Source organism: Vicia villosa, unplaced genomic scaffold (genome assembly GCF_029867415.1).
Source record: "Vicia villosa cultivar HV-30 ecotype Madison, WI unplaced genomic scaffold, Vvil1.0 ctg.001844F_1_1_2_unsc, whole genome shotgun sequence".
NCBI classification, from domain to species: domain Eukaryota; kingdom Viridiplantae; phylum Streptophyta; class Magnoliopsida; order Fabales; family Fabaceae; genus Vicia; species Vicia villosa.
Window position 1 is genome coordinate 31,095 of NW_026705747.1, and position 18,907 is coordinate 50,001.

An 18,907-nucleotide genomic window follows, 5' to 3' on the forward strand; every position below is an offset into this window, starting at 1 on the left:
ATGCTAACATTAGAACTCTTATTAAAAAAGAGTTCAAACCCTGCCCAGAAGAATTCAGCAGGCATTACATCAGTCTTCGTGCTCTTTTCCACAATCAGGGGATGGGATTTTACCCAACAATTTTAGAAGGGAATGTTTATCCCAAGATGCTTGCTGATTTCTGGATGTTTGCGTACCTACGCATTGATCCTGAAGGAAGAACTACCATAGTTTCTGAAGTTCGAGGGGCTGAAGTTTCTATCACGCCCTCCACCATCTCTGACTTGTTGCGCTGCAGCAACACTGGAGCAACCTTTGATGATAACAGTTTCACCATGACCACTTCTTTCTTACTGAAGGGTCTCATGGAGAATAATCCATATAGCGCCAAAGTCATCAGGATTTGGCATCAACTTCTAGTGGGTAACTTTTACCCACGAAGCTGTGATGAGAACAACATTATGGTGGAGGACTTAGAGTTCATCTCCTGTGCTTTGCGAGGGGTGAAGATCAACTTTCCTTTGTTGATCTTCAAACGACTTGTGGAAACTGTCGCTTTAACTTCCTCTCGAGAGGGTTCAGTAAGTTGCCTTCCTTTTGGGAGATTTTTATCCTACTTGTTCCTCAAGAGAGGTGTAGTGCGAAGGATGCGAGATTTGGGGCGCATGAACATGTTCGAAGCAGAGGGTCTTCATATGCTGTCTTTGGAAGACTTAGAACAAAGGGTCAACTAAAGGGTGGATCCTTTTTAGGTTTTTTTACTGCTTCGCTTTTTGTAATCTTTGCTGCTCCATATGGACCAAAGTCGCTTGTACCTCCTTTTTAAAATTAATGAAGATCTTCTGCCGTATTTTTATTTATACATGTTTTCTGGTCACGGAGCCATTTTGGTGCAAACCTAACCATTTTGGCTTACGTAGTATTACTTAGATGTCTACGTTTTTGCAATCTTTACTTCATGCATGCTTGGTTTGTATCTCTTTAGATACTTCCCATTCACTCTTAAGATCCTACGATCTTCTGCTAATTCCTCTATCTCGTAAGCATTATTTGAAAATACTTTCAAGATTCGAAAGGGACCTTCCCAGTGTGGGGACCATTTCCCCAAAGCTTGGTTCTTTCGATCTATAGGTAAAATAACTTTCCAAACTAGGTCATTATTAATAAACGTTTTACCTTTGACCTTTTTATTGTATGCTCTGGACACCCTTTCTTTCTGTCTCTTTATCATCTCCAAAGCTCGAAGTCTGTCTTCGTCCAAGTCAACTAATTCATTCATCATCAGTTCCCAGTACATGTTAGGGGGAATTTCTGCTTGTCTTTGTATCCGGACTGATTGCAAGTATATTTCAACTGGGAGTACCGCATCATGTCCAAATGTCAGTTGAAAAGGTGTAGTGTTCGTAGCTTCTTTCGGAGATGTTCGACAAGCCCAAAGTGCTTGGTCCAAAGTTCTGTGCCAACTTTTAGGTTTTTTTCCTACATGCTTCTTTATGAGACCAATTATTATTTTGTTCGCTGCTTCGACTTGTCCATTTTCCTGAGCATAGTAAGGTGTAGAAGTAAACAACTTGAAGCCTATCTCTTTGGCGAAATCTTGCATTTTTCGCCCAGTAAACACTGATCCTTGATCTGTAGTTATACTTTCTGGGATCCCAAATCTGTATATAATATGTTTTTGAATGAACTCGATCACAGCTTCTTGATCAACATTCGCGAGTGGTATAGCTTCGACCCATTTTGTAAAATAGTCGATTCCCACTAAAATATACCTTTGACCTCTAGATGACTTGGGGTGAATTTCTCCAATTAGGTCCAACGCCCATCCTCTAAAGGGCCAAGGCTTTATTATTGAACTTAGTTCATTTGCGGGAGCATGTTGAATACCTGCATGTTCTTGACATTCTTGACACCCTTTGGCAAATTCTATGCAGTCTTTTAACATGGAAGGCCAATACATTCCGTATCGAAATAGAAGCCATTTCATTTTGTGCCCCGCTTGGTGGGCACCACATGCTCCGCTATGCACGTTCGAGAGAGCTAAGTAAGCTTCCGCTTCACCCAAACATTTTAGCAATACTCCTTCAGGAGTCTTTTTGAACAACTCATTTCCCATCAGAAAGTATGATAAGGCTCGATATTTTACCTTTCTATCCGTGTCTGACGAAGGGTCCTTCAAATAATTCACAATTGGACTTCTCCAGTCTGTGTCTGCCAACGAGTCTATGTTCAAAACTTCGAATTCTTCTTTGTTAGCAAACCCTATTTGTGAATACAAGATCACACTCACAAAGATGTTTTTGATTCATGGCAAACTCAACAAGCATACAAGCAACAAGGTACAAGCAGAAGAACTCAAAGAAAAGCAAGCATTGGTCACTCATAACAGAGCAAGTCGACCTACTATGCATACAGGTCGACTCAACACAAGAAAAATAAGAGGAACTCAGAAAAACAGCAGTCAGGTCGACCTACTCCCAACACAGGTCGACCTAAAATGAAGAAATTTACATATCATTCTGCTAGGTCGACCTACACAACAACTAGGTCGACCTAATCTGAGGAAAGGTCCCCAAAACGCATCTGAAGTGGATTCTGGTCGACCTACTTTGTTAACAGGTCGACCTAACTGGGAACAAAAGACATCCAAAGGATATGCAGCTCTGTTAGGTCGACCTAAGCACCACAAGAGGTCGACCTATCTGATAAAAAATGCCAAAATTTATGGTTTTCTCTGCTCCAACTGATAAGCTCTCATATATATTGTCCAAGGTTCAATTATTGCATAGAACACCAACGACTGAAAGATACACAAAGTCTTCTCATCTTCGTTCTTCGTCATCTCCAACACAATTACACATAATCATTCTTGCGTTGAGGGTTAGTGATCGAGTTCGATAACGTCCATGGAACGGAATTGAAGATTCCTAGTGGGTGAAGATTTGTGGGGTTTTTGGTGAATAAAATCCGAGGGTTTTGTCCTCCAAGATAGGTGTTTCTTGGGGGTTTTTATCAAGAGGTTTCATCGAGGATCCATCTGAGTGTGAAGATTGAAGAACAAGGGTTCAAGGCAATTCAAGACACTGCAGAAAAGGGATCAAGTGAAGCTCTTGGATCACCTTGATCTGGGTCAAGATTAAGGGGGAAGAAGATTCAAAGGATCGACAAATTCGGTTTATTGTTTATCGCTTTGTTTTCTTCTTTGTATAAACTGCTTTCAACATTAATGGAAGATTTCCCAATTTCAATTTGGAATTGGGGGCAGACGTAGTCGTAGCGAGGACGATCGACGAACTGCCTGAACAAATATCGTGTTCTTGTCGCTTTTATCTTTTCATTTATGTTCTGTTCATATTTGGTCATAAATGCAAAATTGATTAACGATTCAAGTGTTAAAATTGTGAATTAAGGTTCTGCATAAACATCACAATTCACCACATCTTGAATCATCATCAATTTGAACATTATCACCAAGTGTTTGTCTTTTTGCTTATTCCATTATTACTGCATTGCAAACCAAAGTTTGTCAATTTAGAAGTTAATTGATTTTTAGCTGTGAAACATATTGATTCGATAACATATCACTTCATCATTAATATCAATTATCTTGTGGTTTTGTCACATATACGACCCTTGCAATAACGGTCCGGAATAGACGCAAGTCGATTCAGAACCGCTTTCGCTTTAGTTTGAAATAATCCCGAAAAACTCTGTGAGATCTATTCACCCCCCCCTCTAGATCCTCAGGCCAGCGTCTAACAAGTGGTATCAGAGCTCTGGTTTATTCCGTGCTACGTGAAACACTTATTGGAAAGATGGCTTCCGGACCTAAAGGGGCTCACAATAGAGCTCCAGTTTTCAACGGTGAAAACTATGGCTATTGGAAGGATTGTATGTGTGTCCACATCAATGCAATTGATAGGAACATCTGGACAGCTATTGTCAATGGTCCCTTTCAGATCACCATGACAAATGCAGCTGGTGCAGTTGTTCCAAAACCAAAAAATACTTGGGATGCTGAAGATGAAAAGAGATATGCATACGATTGGAAAGCGAGAAACATTCTAATCTCAGCTCTAGGAGTTGATGAATACTATCGCGTTTCCCATTGTAGATCCGCTAAAGCTATGTGGGACACATTGCAAGTTGCCCACGAGGGAACGGATGATGTCAAACTAGCTAGGATCAATACGTTAACTCAAGAGTTCGAACTGTTCCACATGCAAGATGGTGAATCCTTCGAAAACATGCAGAAGAGATTCGTTCACCTGAAAAATCGGTTAAATTCTCTTGATAGACCTGTTTCCAATGCAGTTGCTACTAACAAAATCTTAAGATGTTTGAACAGGGAATGGCAACCCAAGGTTACAGCAATAAAGGAAGCAAATGATCTAAACACCTTAGACATTACCACTCTCTTTGGTAAACTAGAGGAACATGAACAACACCTTAAATGCCTTGACATGCATGAGAAAAGGGCAAAGAAAGAGAAGAACATGGAGAAAGAGGTAGAGAAGAAGTCAATAGCTCTAAAGGCTTCAAGTTCCAAGACCTCAAGACAAGAGCTAGAGGGTAGTGATACAAGTGATGACGAAGACTCCGATAATGAGGAAATGGGATTGTTTGTGCGAAGATACAACAAATATCTAAAGAAAAATGGAGCAAAACATTCTGACAAAGGCTTGATCAACTATAGAAAGCAATCAAACAAGTTCAAACAAGATGACAACAACAAAGGAAAAATCAAAGGCCCTTGCTTTAATTGTGGGAAAGCCGGTCACTACAAACCGGATTGTCCATACCTTAAGAAGGAAAAAGAGAAGAACCAAAGCAAAGGTCATAACAAATCTAAGAGAGCCTACATAGCATGGGAAAGTGACTCATCTAGTGAAAGCTCATCAAGCGATGAAGAAGAATCAACAAACCTATGTTTTATGGCTCATCAACACAAGAAAAAGAAAGCTGTAAGTCATCTTAAACCTGAACTCGTAGATAAGGTATCTCATTCTCAACTAAAACTTGCTTTTGAAGAATTACATAGAGATGCAATTAAAGCTTTCAAACTTTTGGCCTCAAATAAGAAAATCTTTTCATATTTTGAATCAAAAGTTGAGAAAACCGAAAAGGATATGGAAGCTTTAAAACAATCTATGCTAGACATTCAAAAGGATAAAGTTGAAATAAATCCTACATCATGGTTTGGTTGTGAGACATGTCACATTTGGCAAAAAGAAGTAAGAGATCTAAAAGCCAAATTAGACAAGGCTCTACAACCAAAAGTGACCTTTGCGGTTGATCCAAATAAGTTCAAAAGATCGTATACTCCTTTATATAGTAAATACACTTTTGTACCAAAAGTATCAACTAGCAAAACAGCATATTCTCATCATATTACCTGTCATTATTGTTGCAAAAAGGGTCATACCATTGAAAAATGCAAATTTAGGAGGATTTTAGTTCCTAAAGGAGTATTTCAATGGTTGCCTAAGTGCAACAATTTATGTACTCACCACCTAGGACCCAATGAAGATTGGGGACCTTCCACTCTAAATTAATTTTGCAGGAAAAGTGTCTTGACATCGCCGAAAGGTGATGATCCCTTGATAGCTGATGCTCAAGACACATAAAGGAAGACATATCACTCTTGGTATGTCATCTATGAAGACAGCAATCGAAGAACTATACTTGGCAAAGGAAATGTAGGTGACCTGGCCACCACTAATGTATAAGATACATCACAACTACAAGTTAACCCGAAAAACATAAAGGACGCATTACTTGATGAGCAATTGGCAAATTGCATTGCAAGGAAATTTAAACCTATTCTAAGCAGAATATTGTTTGGGACCCTGTCCCACATCCGGGAGAACATCAAGTAATCGATACTAGATGAGTTTTTCGCAAAATCAAGCAACCAAGACATGAAACATTCTATCAAGACAAATTCATCATCAAATCTAGGATTGTGGCACACTGACAAGAAGATCCCACATAATGATGACAAAACACCTACACATTGAGAAAGCGGTAACATGTTTATTGTTCACTTCCAAAATTTTTATTGATACTATAATATGCTATCAATTAACATGCTTATAGTGACTTCATGTATGTTTATCCATATATCTCAATTACATATATGTGTCTATCATCTCCATTCATAACATATCATGTTTTGGGCATACAAGCAAGTAACTAAGCATAAATGCATCATATAGTAACATCCCTAAGGCATTTCAAACATTTGAAGCAACTTAGGTCGACCTACCTTGCATCTGAGTCGACCTACAGAAGAAAACTTTCAGCAGAAACCAAAAATGCTCAGTTACGTCGACCTACCCATATTTTAGGTCGACCTAAATTGATCCTTTTTCTCACTGCTTCTGTCAGGTCGACCCAGCCTTCATTTAGGTCGACCCACTGCTGTAAAAATTCCCAAAATTAGGTCTGTTGGTCGACCCGACCCATATCCTTTCATACATAACCATTTCCTTTTCTTCTTTTGCTCATTTGCATATCACTTGTACGGCCAACCCTAATTCCTCAAGCAGAAAATCTGTCACAAATCATCTCTCTCACTCTACTACTCAACAACCATGCCTCCAAAATCAAGAAAGGGAAAGGAAATTGCCTCTGGTTCATCATCTCAACCGGTAAGTGCTCTTGTTCATCCTGATTGTAGGGAAAATTTTGAGAAATGGCAGATGAAGAGAAAAATTGTTAAGCAATATACCTATGATCCAAATCTTGTCAAAAACATGCATATCCCTGATGTCGCTGCTTTGATTGAACATCAAAATATTCATCCCTTAGTGCAATGTGATACTCCGTACTGTGAAAATACCGTCAGGGCTTTCTATGCAGGATTTACAAAAGGGGATGGTTGTAATTTTCGATTTAAAATAGGCTCTAGGTCACATGTTGTTGACAAACGGGCTTGGATTAGTATCTTTGGCCTCAAAATTGTAGGTGATGAATTCTGTATGGAAGACGGGGATGTACCGGGAAACTATAACCATGTGGCATACATGAAATCTATCCTCAAAGACCCTTCCGTCTTTGACAAACCTAATGAAACAATAACAGCCGGTCACCTGAAGCGAGATCCTAGGCTCCTAAATTGGGTCATCTCAAGAATCATTCGACCAAGAGCAGGAGGGTACTCAAGAATTGAAAGGAATGAAGTTGTGCTCATGTATCTGCTGCAAAACAGAACGCGTATACATTGGCCTTACTTCCTAGCTGCTAAGTTTCATGAGGTCCAACAGAAAACTACAGCCCTGTGTTATGGATCAATCATTCAAACAATTGTCAATCACTTCGGCATGCGGCTTGATCACTTACACTACATCAGCATCCACCAATCTCAAGAATTCTCACAAACCACCTTGACTCTTATGGGATACCATTGGAATCCAGTTAGGAAAACCTACTATCTCATTCAAATGGGAACCGGGAAGGTTATTTACAATTATGATGATCCCACGGAGTTTGGAAACAATGCAGGTAATGAAGAAGAGGGACTTGATCAAGACAATGCAAATGATGATGATCATCACATGGAAGATGTTGCACAAGATACGGATGCAAATTGGAGATATGTTCCTCCACAACAAGAGGATATCCCTTGGGGATACACAGCTCCGCCTCCGCCGGATCAAACCAACATCATTTCCATGTTAGAGAATATACAACTCCTACAACAACAACACTTCGACACACAACAGCTCCAATTCCAACAAATGCAACAGCTCCAACAAGATCGCTATGACGAACAACAACGACAATATCAATCGTTGTACAGCTTGGTTCAAGACCACAAAAGCGATTTTGAGACTTTTGCCTCCAACACAACTCTAAGACAGAATCAGTTTGAGGAAACGGCATTGCATCGTCATTCCAACATAAGCCAAAGCTTCAACACTCTCAATCTATCTGTGCTTGATTTGTTGGAACAAGTTGAAGAGGATCGTCCTCATACATTTCAAAGAGGAAGAGGAAGAAGGGGCAGGCGTTAGGATGCATTCTCCATCATATCATCATATTATTGCATTTCATTTCATTATCCTTATGTTATGTTCTTACATAATGTCGTACTGTGTTTTTTTTGGATTATCATGTATGTTAAAGTGTACCTTTAAACATGTTTGGCTCTCATGTTATCACTATCTACCTTTTATCTACTATACTATGAATGCTAGCGTTTTATCTATGTTTCTCTCGTTACTCTCCTCTTCTGTTTTTCTTGTATCTCTTTTGATGTTGTCAAAGGGGGAGATAGATGCTGAGTGTACGGGGGAGCTCAGCTGAGTGAATAGATGCTGAGTGTACGGGGGAGCTTTTACCACTTATTGCCAAAGCTTCTACTACCGGTTTTCCATCATCAAAAAGGGGGAGTATGTGAATACAAGATCACACTCACAAAGATGTTTTTGATTCATGGCAAACTCAACAAGCATACAAGCAACAAGGTACAAGCAGAAGAACTCAAAGAAAAGCAAGCATTGGTCACTCATAACAGAGCAGGTCGACCTACTATGCATACAGGTCGATTCAACACAAGCAAAATAAGAGGAACTCAGAAAAACAGCAGTCAGGTCGACCTACTCCCAACACAGGTCGACCTAAAATGAAGAAATTTACATATCATTCTGCTAGGTCGACCTACACAACAACTAGGTCGACCTAATTTGAGGAAAGGTCCCCAAAACGCATCTGAAGTGGATTCTGGTCGACCTACTTTGTTAACAGGTCGACCTAACTGGGAACAAAAGACATCCAAAGGATATGCAGCTCTGTTAGGTCGACCTAAGCACCACAAGAGGTCGACCTATCTGATAAAAAATGCCAAAATTTCTGGTTTTCTCTGCTCCAACTGATAAGCTCTCATATATATTGTCCAAGGTTCAATTATTGCATAGAACACCAACGATTGAAAGATACACAAAGTCTTCTCATCTTCGTTCTTCGTCATCTCCAACACAATTACACATAATCATTCTTGCGTTGAGGGTTAGTGATCGAGTTCGATAACGTCCATGGAACGGAATTGAAGATTCCTAGTGGGTGAAGATTTGTGGGGTTTTTGGTGAATAAAATCCGAGGGTTTTGTCCTCCAAGATAGGTGTTTCTTGGGGGTTTTTATCAAGAGGTTTCATCGAGGATCCATCTGAGTGTGAAGATTGAAGAACAAGGGTTCAAGGCAATTCAAGACACTGCAGAAAAGGGATCAAGTGAAGCTCTTGGATCACCTTGATCTGGGTCAAGATTAAGGGGGAAGAAGATTCAAAGGATCGACAAATTTGGTTTATTGTTTATCGCTTTGTTTTCTTCTTTGTATAAACTGCTTTCAACATTAATGGAAGATTTCCCAATTTCAATTTGGAATTGGGGGCAGACGTAGTCGTAGCGAGGACGATCGACGAACTGCCTGAACAAATATCGTGTTCTTGTCGCTTTTATCTTTTCATTTACGTTCTATTCATATTTGGTCATAATTGCAAAATTGATTAACGATTCAAGTGTTAAAATTGTGAATTAAGGTTCTGCATAAACATCACAATTCACCACATCTTGAATCATCATCAATTTGAACATTATCACCAAGTGTTTGTCTTTTTGCTTATTCCATTATTACTGCATTGCAAACCAAAGTTTGTCAATTTAGAAGTTAATTGATTTTCAGCTGTGAAACGTATTGATTCAATAACATATCACTTCATCGTTAATATCAATTATCTTGTGGTTTTGTCACATATACGACCCTTGCAATAACGGTCCGGAATAGACGCAAGTCGATTCAGAACCGCTTTCGCTTTCGCAGCGTCTAACACTATTTGTGAGTTTTCCATATCACTTGGAGAAAGTTTCGTAGCCGTTGCTCTGCCTCTTACTTGGATCAATTCCTCGAATTTGCTTTTCGATACCCTGTACCCTGAGGCTAGTTGTGCCAAATCGTTTGCTTCCTGATTATGCAATCTTGGGACATGGTTCAGATCCACATATTCGAATTTTCTAAGCAACCTATTTGCTATGACAAAGTACATGATCAAATTTTCTTTGATGCACTTGTACTCTTTCGTTAGTTGTTTAATCACCAATTCGGAGTCTCCTTTAATTTCGACTCTGGTTGCCCCCAATTCTAACAAAGCTTCAAGTCCGGCTATCAATGCTTCGTACTCAGCTTCATTATTGGAACATAGAGGGCCTTCGATTTTATACTTGAGCTTTGTTGGAATTCCTTCAGGAGAAATTAGCAATATTCCAACGCTAGTTCCTTCTTTGTGAGTTGAACCGTCAAAGTATAACTTCCAAGGTGGCAGTTCCACGTATTGCTGAGAATTTTCCACTACTGCATGATCAACAATGAAATCTGCCACAATTTGCCCCTTCATTGCCTTAAGGGGTTGAAATGTTAAAGAGTACTCAGTTAGGGCCAAAGCCCATTTGCCAATTCGACTATGTAATATTGGCTTCGATAACATATGTTTAATAACATCGCAATGGGACGAAACATAAACATCATCTGGCTTTATATAATACTTGAGTTTAATACATGAGAAATATAAACAAAGGCAGAGTTTTTCTATTGCACTATACCTAGTCTCTGCATCATTGAGTACTCTACTTAGGTAATAGATGGCTCTTTCGATGCCATTTTCATCCTCCTGAGCTAACATGCTACCTATTGTTTTATCCGAAGCTGAAATATACAAGCGCATGTGCTTCTTTCCATTCGGAGGAGCCAATATTGGAGGATGCATCAAGTATTGCTTGATCTTTTCGAAAGCTTCTTGATGTTCAGCTAGCCATTAAAACTTGCCTTGCTTGAGTCGAAGCAAAGGTGAAAAGGCTTGTGTGCGTCCACTTAAATTGGAGATGAATCTTCTCAAAAAGTTTATCTTCCCCAATAAGGACTGCAGTTGCTTCTTCGTGGAAGGAGGCTTCGCTTCCATAATGGCCTTTGTCTTATTCTGGTTAATTTCTATCCCCTTCTTGTGGACCAAAAAACCTAGGAAATCTCCCGCCTGCACAAAGAAAGCACATTTAAGGGGATTCATCTTCAAGCCATGTTTTCGCATTCTCTCGAATGATTGGCTCAGATGATCTAGATGATTGGAATCTGATACAGATTTTACCATAATATCATCTATGTATACCTGCATAAATGTTTCTATAAAGTCATGAAATATAGAATTCATTGCTCTCTGATATGTTGCCCCAGCATTTTTTAGGCCGAAAGGCATTACTACCCATTCGTATGTACCTATTGCCCCTGGGCAACGAAAAGCTGTTTTAGATACATCTTCTGCAATGAAAATCTGGTTATATCCAGAGTATCCATCTAACATACTCAGATACTCGAAACCTGCGGGTGAATCTACCAGCATTTCTGCGACAGGCATAGGATATTCATCCTTAGGTGTTGCTGCGTTTAGATCCCGAAAATCTATGCATACTCTTAAAGAACCATTCTTTTTAATAACTGGCACAATATTAGCAATCCATTCAACATACCTCGTGGTCTGGAATAATTTGCAGCGCAGGAGTCTTTCTACCTCTGCTTTGATCTTCGAATGGATCTCGGGTGCAAACCTTCTTGGAGTTTGCTTAATAGGCTTTTTCCCTTCTTTGATTGGCAACTTTAGTTCGACCAAGTCTCGTCCCAAACCAGGCATTTCGTCGTAATCCCACGCAAAACAATCTTTGTTTTCTTTCAGCAACGTAATGACTTTAGACTTTAGAGTTGGTTCCAGCTTTGCACTAACATACGTTATCCTCTTCCGATCTCCTTCCCCGAGATTTACTTCTTCAAGTGGATCTTGGGCTAACATTTTAATATTTGAGGCCATAGGGTCTTTTTCGAACCCCAGAGGCTCTTCGTCGTAAATTGCGTCCAGTTTTTGGGTAAGTTCTTCCTCTGTGGTGTTTACCATTCGAACTGGATCTTCAAAGGATTGAGAGGACGCATGTAACCTTGAATTTGATATCTCCTTATTTTCTGAAACCGAATTTACTGTCATGTTTGATAACTCGGCTTCGAGAGCCGTGTTTCTTTTGTTCTCGGCTATATAAGCCGAAATCTTCTCAAAGAAGGAGGACTCAGACATCATCAACGTCGTCGTCCCAGCCTGTTGGCCGTATCGTTGGATAATTCTCTCTTGATGCGACATCCTCTGGACCGTCCATTATCTCTCTATTCCACTGGAAGCCATTTGGGTGTAAAGATAGATAATATAATGCGTTCTTGTTTGGAGTGTATATATCTTCCGCAGCATGACAAGGTCCTATATTTCCCAGGTTCCTGTCGAAGCTAGTTTTGTTGACTTGATTAACTTCAGCCATATAATAACTCTGGTCTCCTTCGATGTTCTCCACTATGCCATCTTGTCTCCAAATGGTTAGTCTTTGGTGCATAGTTGAAGGCACCGCAGCAACTCCGTGGATCCATTCCCTTCCTAACAAGAGGTTATAATTTGCTTTTGCTGGTATTACCATGAACATAGTTGGTCTGGTAACGGAACCCACAGTTAAATTTACTTGAACAACTCCCAGAGTCTGCCCAATTTTGCCTTCGTAGTTTGACAAAACCATGTTATGAGGCCTTATATCTGTGTCAAACATACCAATTCTCTTCAACATGTATTGGGGCATTAGATTCACTGCCGCCCCTCCATCTACCAGAATTTTGTTAATGCCAACGTTCTCAATCTTAGCCCTTATGTAGAGTGGTTTCAGATGATTTCGCATGCCTTCGTCAGGCCTTTCGAAGAAAGCATTCTGCTCCTCAACTGCTCCGTTGTTTAGCACGTAGTAACACACAGGTCTGTGTTTTGTCATCTCTTCGACGTCAGTTTCTTCACACTCCTCAACTTCAGTTTCTTGATTGAATTCGTGAGGGAGGACTGACACCACGTTGCATATCAAGTTGAGAGATGATACTCCATCCGAATCGAAATCATTTGTCATTCTATCTTCTTCCTTCCAAGAACTGGAACGCATCTTTTCTTCTTCTTCTAAAATATTTTCAGCTTCGAAGAGTCTGCGTTCTACCGGAGGTTTGCTTGCCTTTGCCCCCTGGTGTTGGACTTGGTTGCTGCTAGACTCTCCAATCTCTCTTGGCTTGTGTTCTCTTTGGGCCTTCTTCATTCTCTGGTGCCGTCTCCATTGGGATCTGGACATAGGATTTCTACCTTTGTAATTCTCAAGCCTATACATCTCTCGATTTGAGGTCTGGAATTGCTTCCTATAGGCCATCGCAGTTCTTCCTCCTTGGTCCCAACTTCTCCACTTATTGGTTCTTGCGCCAGCTTGCACCCATCTGTCCCTAGGTGTGTCTGCAGGGACTTTGAATGTGACCCTTCGTGCCTTAGGGTGAGGACTGTCAGGCCTCTTATATGAAGTTCGATTGTCGAACGTATATATATTAGGACGGAGACCTTGGGTTTCTCGATTCATGATAAAATAACTCCTTTCGAGGGAACGCGCTAGGAGTTCATCATACACTGCTCCACACCTGGGACATAACACCACTTCTGTATTTGCTTTGTGGCATCTGACCAAGAAACTCACCAAACTTTCCGCAGTTCTTGGGTATATCTTTAGCAGTTTGTTTACGGTGATTTCCGGTAAACAACCGCTAGTCCTCCAAACTATAATAAATATGATTTGGTTACTCGCAGGATCGACTAGATTGATCCTAGGACATGGTCAAACGAAAGGTTTATTGATGTGATTTGGTTCATACCTGTTTGTTTTGATTTCGAGAAATTTATGTTCAAATGACTAATCATTCGAGATAACGTTGGTTATATGAGTTAGTGTAACTTCGACGCATAAATCGTAATAAGAAAACATGTAAATTGCGAGAATGTAAATTGCGAGAAAATTAACATGCAAGAATGTAAGTCGCAAGAATATAAATTGCAGGAAAGTAATGTGCATGAAACTAAATGACTTCGAAAGTAAAAGTTTAAACAAGGAAAGTAAAGAAAACGAAAAGATATTTGATAAAAGTAAATACACATGTATTCAAATTGGTGGTGTCAACGTACATTTCTCAGCGAACTCTTTCTCTTAACACTTGATACTTGAGCGATATGTGAGTGATTTGTACAAAATGAACACACGAAATCCTATCATTAAGACTTCTATTTATACTAAATTTGACCCTAACGGTCATACAATAATCTAATGCCACGTTATCCACGAGAACTCTGGGGATGCCATCTGTCTATGTGCAGTTTATAGAAACTGTTTCGCAATTCAAACCTTCCCGCTCAAGTCCTTTTCGACATGTGGCCATATAGTTATATTCGAAAATGTTACGGAAATACATTAAGCTTCAGTACTTTATGTAATTTTCCGCGAAATGTCTAAGTCTTGGCAAAGATATCTTCCGTGTTAGCTTCGATACTTCTCTCCTTCGTTTCAACTTATACATTTTCTTGAAGCATGGCCATCAGTAGCCATTTTTTAAATCTTCGAAGATGGTCATCAGTAACCATCATTCTTCGAACTTAAAACCTTCGAAGATCAACTTCTTAAACGAAATCTCCAGCTAACACATGTATAATATATAGATCAAATATATTGATTATTCAATATATAAAATAAATAAATAAATTTATAATAAAATTTGAAGAGAGTATAGTATAATTATTTAGTTACAAATTTTATTTCTTATTTTAGTTATCTCATATAGAGTGACTCAAGTAAGATTAGTTTAGGTTGACCAACGGTCCAGTACGAATATTAATTCAATTGTAGGCTCTCAGTCAATAGACAGGCAGACTCTCATATTAAAGTACATTTATTTAAGTAGAGCATCACCTTCTTTCTAACCACCGATATGCATTCATAGACATCTTGCAACTCACAATGTATTCTTCGGTTACAGTTCTAACCATCATCCAAGTATAAATGTGACTTTGTAATGTGTGATTCATTCATTCATTTGCAAGTTCCACTTCTTACACTTTGTTGACTTTTGCATTGGAGTGGTAACTTTGTAGGTACTCCCCCCTGTTGCACCCCAAAATTTGCCCGTCTAATTATTCTTAATTGGCTTACATATCTCATTCATTTTAATCTTAGGTCATCAATAAAATCATGCATTTATCAATAAGTGGGAAATGAGAGTAAGGATCATGGATGTAAGGATGGGGGTCTTTGCAAATATTCACGTATTTGAGGTCATCATCTAAACAAGTGTTGTGATATTCTCTGATTATATCGTCCCTATTCTACCTTTCATCAATTCAAGGGGATTCCTAAAGTTGATTAAGATGCAGGAAGTGACTCATGGTTTATGAAATAGAATGATGAATTTATCTATCTTCTGATACATCAAGTCTGGGTCTTATGCATATTAAAGTTGCTTCGAGGACGAGTTATTATGAATTTAAGATTCAATCAGGAGTGTTCTAATTATTATGGAACTATGTCAAAATTACAAAGTTCAACTACCAAATGTCACCATTCAATATCCATTACAAAAAGCCAAACTAGAAAACTATATACATTCCTCATTGGTTGACTTTCTAGTCACAGTTGACTTTTATAGTCAACTGTTGACTTCCGGTCAACATTCGACCATTGCCCCCTAAAATTCTGACTTTTGGTCCTTGGGTTCAGTTTGACACCTTAAATTTATTTCTTTCATTTTACAAACCATATTCACCCATTTTACATTCGTATAACTATACAAATACCATTATCATATTTAATCATACTCTCAAAACCTGATTAAGTTATATCACATAGTGAAGGCCATCAAATGCCATTTTAACTCTTGTTACATAACCAACCAACTGTATCATATTTCATACATTAGACAGTGCACCTCATTACAATATATACAAGGTCACATAAAATTAAAAGAAAAGTTACAAAGTTCCATCAAAACCAACATTGTTTTACCAAAGTTTAATCCTAGACTTTTCTCCCTAAAAACCTACTGTTTGCTATATGTTTCAATGTCCTCTTCATCTTCACTACGACACGCCTTCGTATCTTTCATTCACAATTCAGCAGTAAGCCACAAGCTCCATACACAAACCAAGGGCTGCTCAGTTCACTCGTCAACCGAAAATCCTGTGCATATCCTTGCCAAATTCTGCAAACCAAAATCCACACATTCAGCCTAATAGATCCACAAAAATTCAGCAAATGCAAAATCATATTCATCCAAGAAGGCTACATCACAAAGAAACCTGGGCACATGATCAAAACAATTTCAAAAGAAAGAGAGTCCACAGAATAGAAGTGCAAACAAGTTCAAACTGTCTTCATAATGTTATAACAGTCCCAACTGTTTTTATAACTTCACTAACCTAACTGTCAAAAACAGAAAAATAACCAACTTATAACCATCTTAACCAACTCAATCTCACACCATCAATTCACTAACTAACTCTCTCTAATCCTATGGCTCAGGATTTCTCCCTCAATTGACTTTCACTCTCCCACCATTTTCTCAATCCTCCACCACTTCTCCATCATTTTCACCTCTGAACTTCTTCACCATTTCACAATCTTCATCTTCACACTCCATTCTCCCTCTTCTTCAACTCTCTGCAATTCCCACATTCATCAACACACAATCTTCTCCAATTCAATCAACAAAGTGTAATAAGAAAGGAGCATGAGTATAATCGAATTGCACTGACCTGTAAAAACGATTCTCTCTGCAATCTTCCTTTGGATTCGAGCTTCAATCCTTCTCCTCTTCACCATCAATAATCAGCATCTCCAACGAGTTACTGGATCTTCGCAGCTTCATACATAATCACCTTCGTCATCACATCAACCTTCAGAGCAAGACAATCTTCAAGCGATGGCATCATCACGCAGCAATAACCATGACAAGTCATTCAAAAATCAGAAATAGGAGAAGAAGGAGCAAGAAAAGAACTCAACTAAAAAGAGAGCTCAAAGATTTACCTCTGGTTTTCCTCAACAACTATCATCAAGCTTCATACTCTCCAGGTAAACGCTACAACTTTCCGATTCTTGCATTCTTTTTATCTACGAGGTGTTAGAGCTTGTTCTGTTGATCAAAACCCCTATGGTGGTAACTTCTAATTGGATCGAAATTGTTGTGTAAACCGGTTGATATCACTTAGGTTTTCGTTCGTTCCGTTTTGAGGATTAGAGAGTGAGAACGAGAGACTAATGAGGAATCACGTTAGGCTAAACTCGAAATTAGGAAGAAGAGGTCGTTGGTGGTGTGTTCATCACGGTGGCGCTGTAATTTTTGGTCGGAGTAGCTCCGGCGCCGTCGTATTCGAGCGAAAGACGGAGTTGAGTCTGAGAGGAGAAGTTGAATAGTCATAAAATGAACCCTAAATCCCCATTTTGATTAATCTTTTTTCTTATTCTTATTTTAATTTTATTAAAAATCTGATATAAAATTTGGATAAATTAATAATCTGGATACACACCTCCTTGGACCCAACGATTTGTAAGTCACACCCCCTTGGCCCATGTATCACTCTCACCTTGTTTTTGACATAAGAAAAATGCTGCTGGGCCAGACTCCATGGGCCCTGCGCCCAGTTGCTCTTCACACCAAATATTTCAGTTTACACCCACTGTTTCCTTACATTTTTAATTAATTGGTTCTAATTAGTTTTTATACCATTTCTTTGAGTAATTAAATTGCTAATTTTTCTTACTAATTCTTAGACTTTAATACATAATTGTTGTCATATGAAAATGTTCACAAAAATATTAGTTTAGGCTTTTATTTTAGTTCTTTTGCTTAATTAGAATTCTTGTTTTGGTCATATAAAAATCATAAAAATAAATAGTATCTTTTAATTCAATTTCACACTATATTTTGAATCATTCATTTTCATGTTTGGTGCTATATTTTCAAGTCATTATTTTAGTCAATTTGTGTACTAATTTTGTACCATTGTTTACTTGTGATTTTTACTTGAAATTCTACTTGTATGTTCCCATAGATTTAGGACCTATAATCTTCATGACCATTAGGCTTAGTCTTTCCCTTTAAATCCTAACATTTAGGTATAATCATAACATTAGGCTAGTTGATCATTTTAGGCTAGTTCTCTTCTCCTCTTTCTTTTCAACTTTTTTAAAACATTAATAAAGGACGACGCGAATCATGCTAATGCCTTTTTTTAGTGTGAAAGAAATGATTGGGGTGTAGGCCCCGATGTATGTTCTTTCCCACTTAGCGGAAGAGAAATGATTGAGGCGTAGGCCTCGGTGTATTTCTTAACCGTTATTTAGAGAAACGGTTGTGGCGTAGGCCTCGATGTGCATTCTCTAATTATTCAAAAACTGTATTTCATTTAGAGAAACGATTGTGGCGTAGGCCTCGATGTGCATTCTCTAAATATTCAAAAAACTCCTTTTTTATGGCATGATTCAAGTCACAAATTAATTTCCCTTAAAAGACACCTAACCAAAAACATTTCAAAATATCTAATAAAGGCTCAGACCTAAACAAAGTAAGGAAGTGATGCGAAGCCTTGTAGTGGGTTTTCGTCCATCATGGAATTATACCTAAAAGACACAAACCAATTTTCTTTCTTTTCTCTCTTGCCTCCGAGGCATTCTTTCTCTTGCCTTCAGGGCATTCTTTCTCCTAATCGGACACGTTATTTCCGCTCCATTCCCAGCTTAAGACTCCAGAGGTCGAGCAGCGGAGTGCGAATGTAACTGTCCACTAAAAAACACAAAAACAAACAAAAACTAAAGAGCCGAACTACGGCGCTCTGATTCCTGAAAAGGATACGTAGGCATTAGGTCGCGGGGCCTAAGCGAGCACAACTATTTAAAAACCTTATTTTCCCCGTGTTTCTTTTCTTTCATTTGCATGCATTCCCTTAGTAATTAAGCTTTAGATTTATACACCCTTAGAATAGAACAAACATAAGTGGATCCTGTGGAGTAC

The 18,907-nt window shown here is 38.8% G+C and overlaps 1 long non-coding RNA gene across 1 annotated transcript; it reads right to left on the reverse strand.

Moving 5' to 3' along the window:
* Positions 1-16,501: 16,501 nt before the first annotated feature.
* On the reverse strand, positions 16,502-17,004 carry LOC131636861 (uncharacterized). The gene is made up of 3 exons (XR_009294201.1): positions 16,924-17,004; positions 16,650-16,807; positions 16,502-16,554 (listed from the first exon to the last, which is right to left on the reverse strand). It is a non-coding gene; the product is annotated as an uncharacterized LOC131636861 (long non-coding RNA).
* Between the last annotated feature and the right edge of the window lie 1,903 nt (positions 17,005-18,907).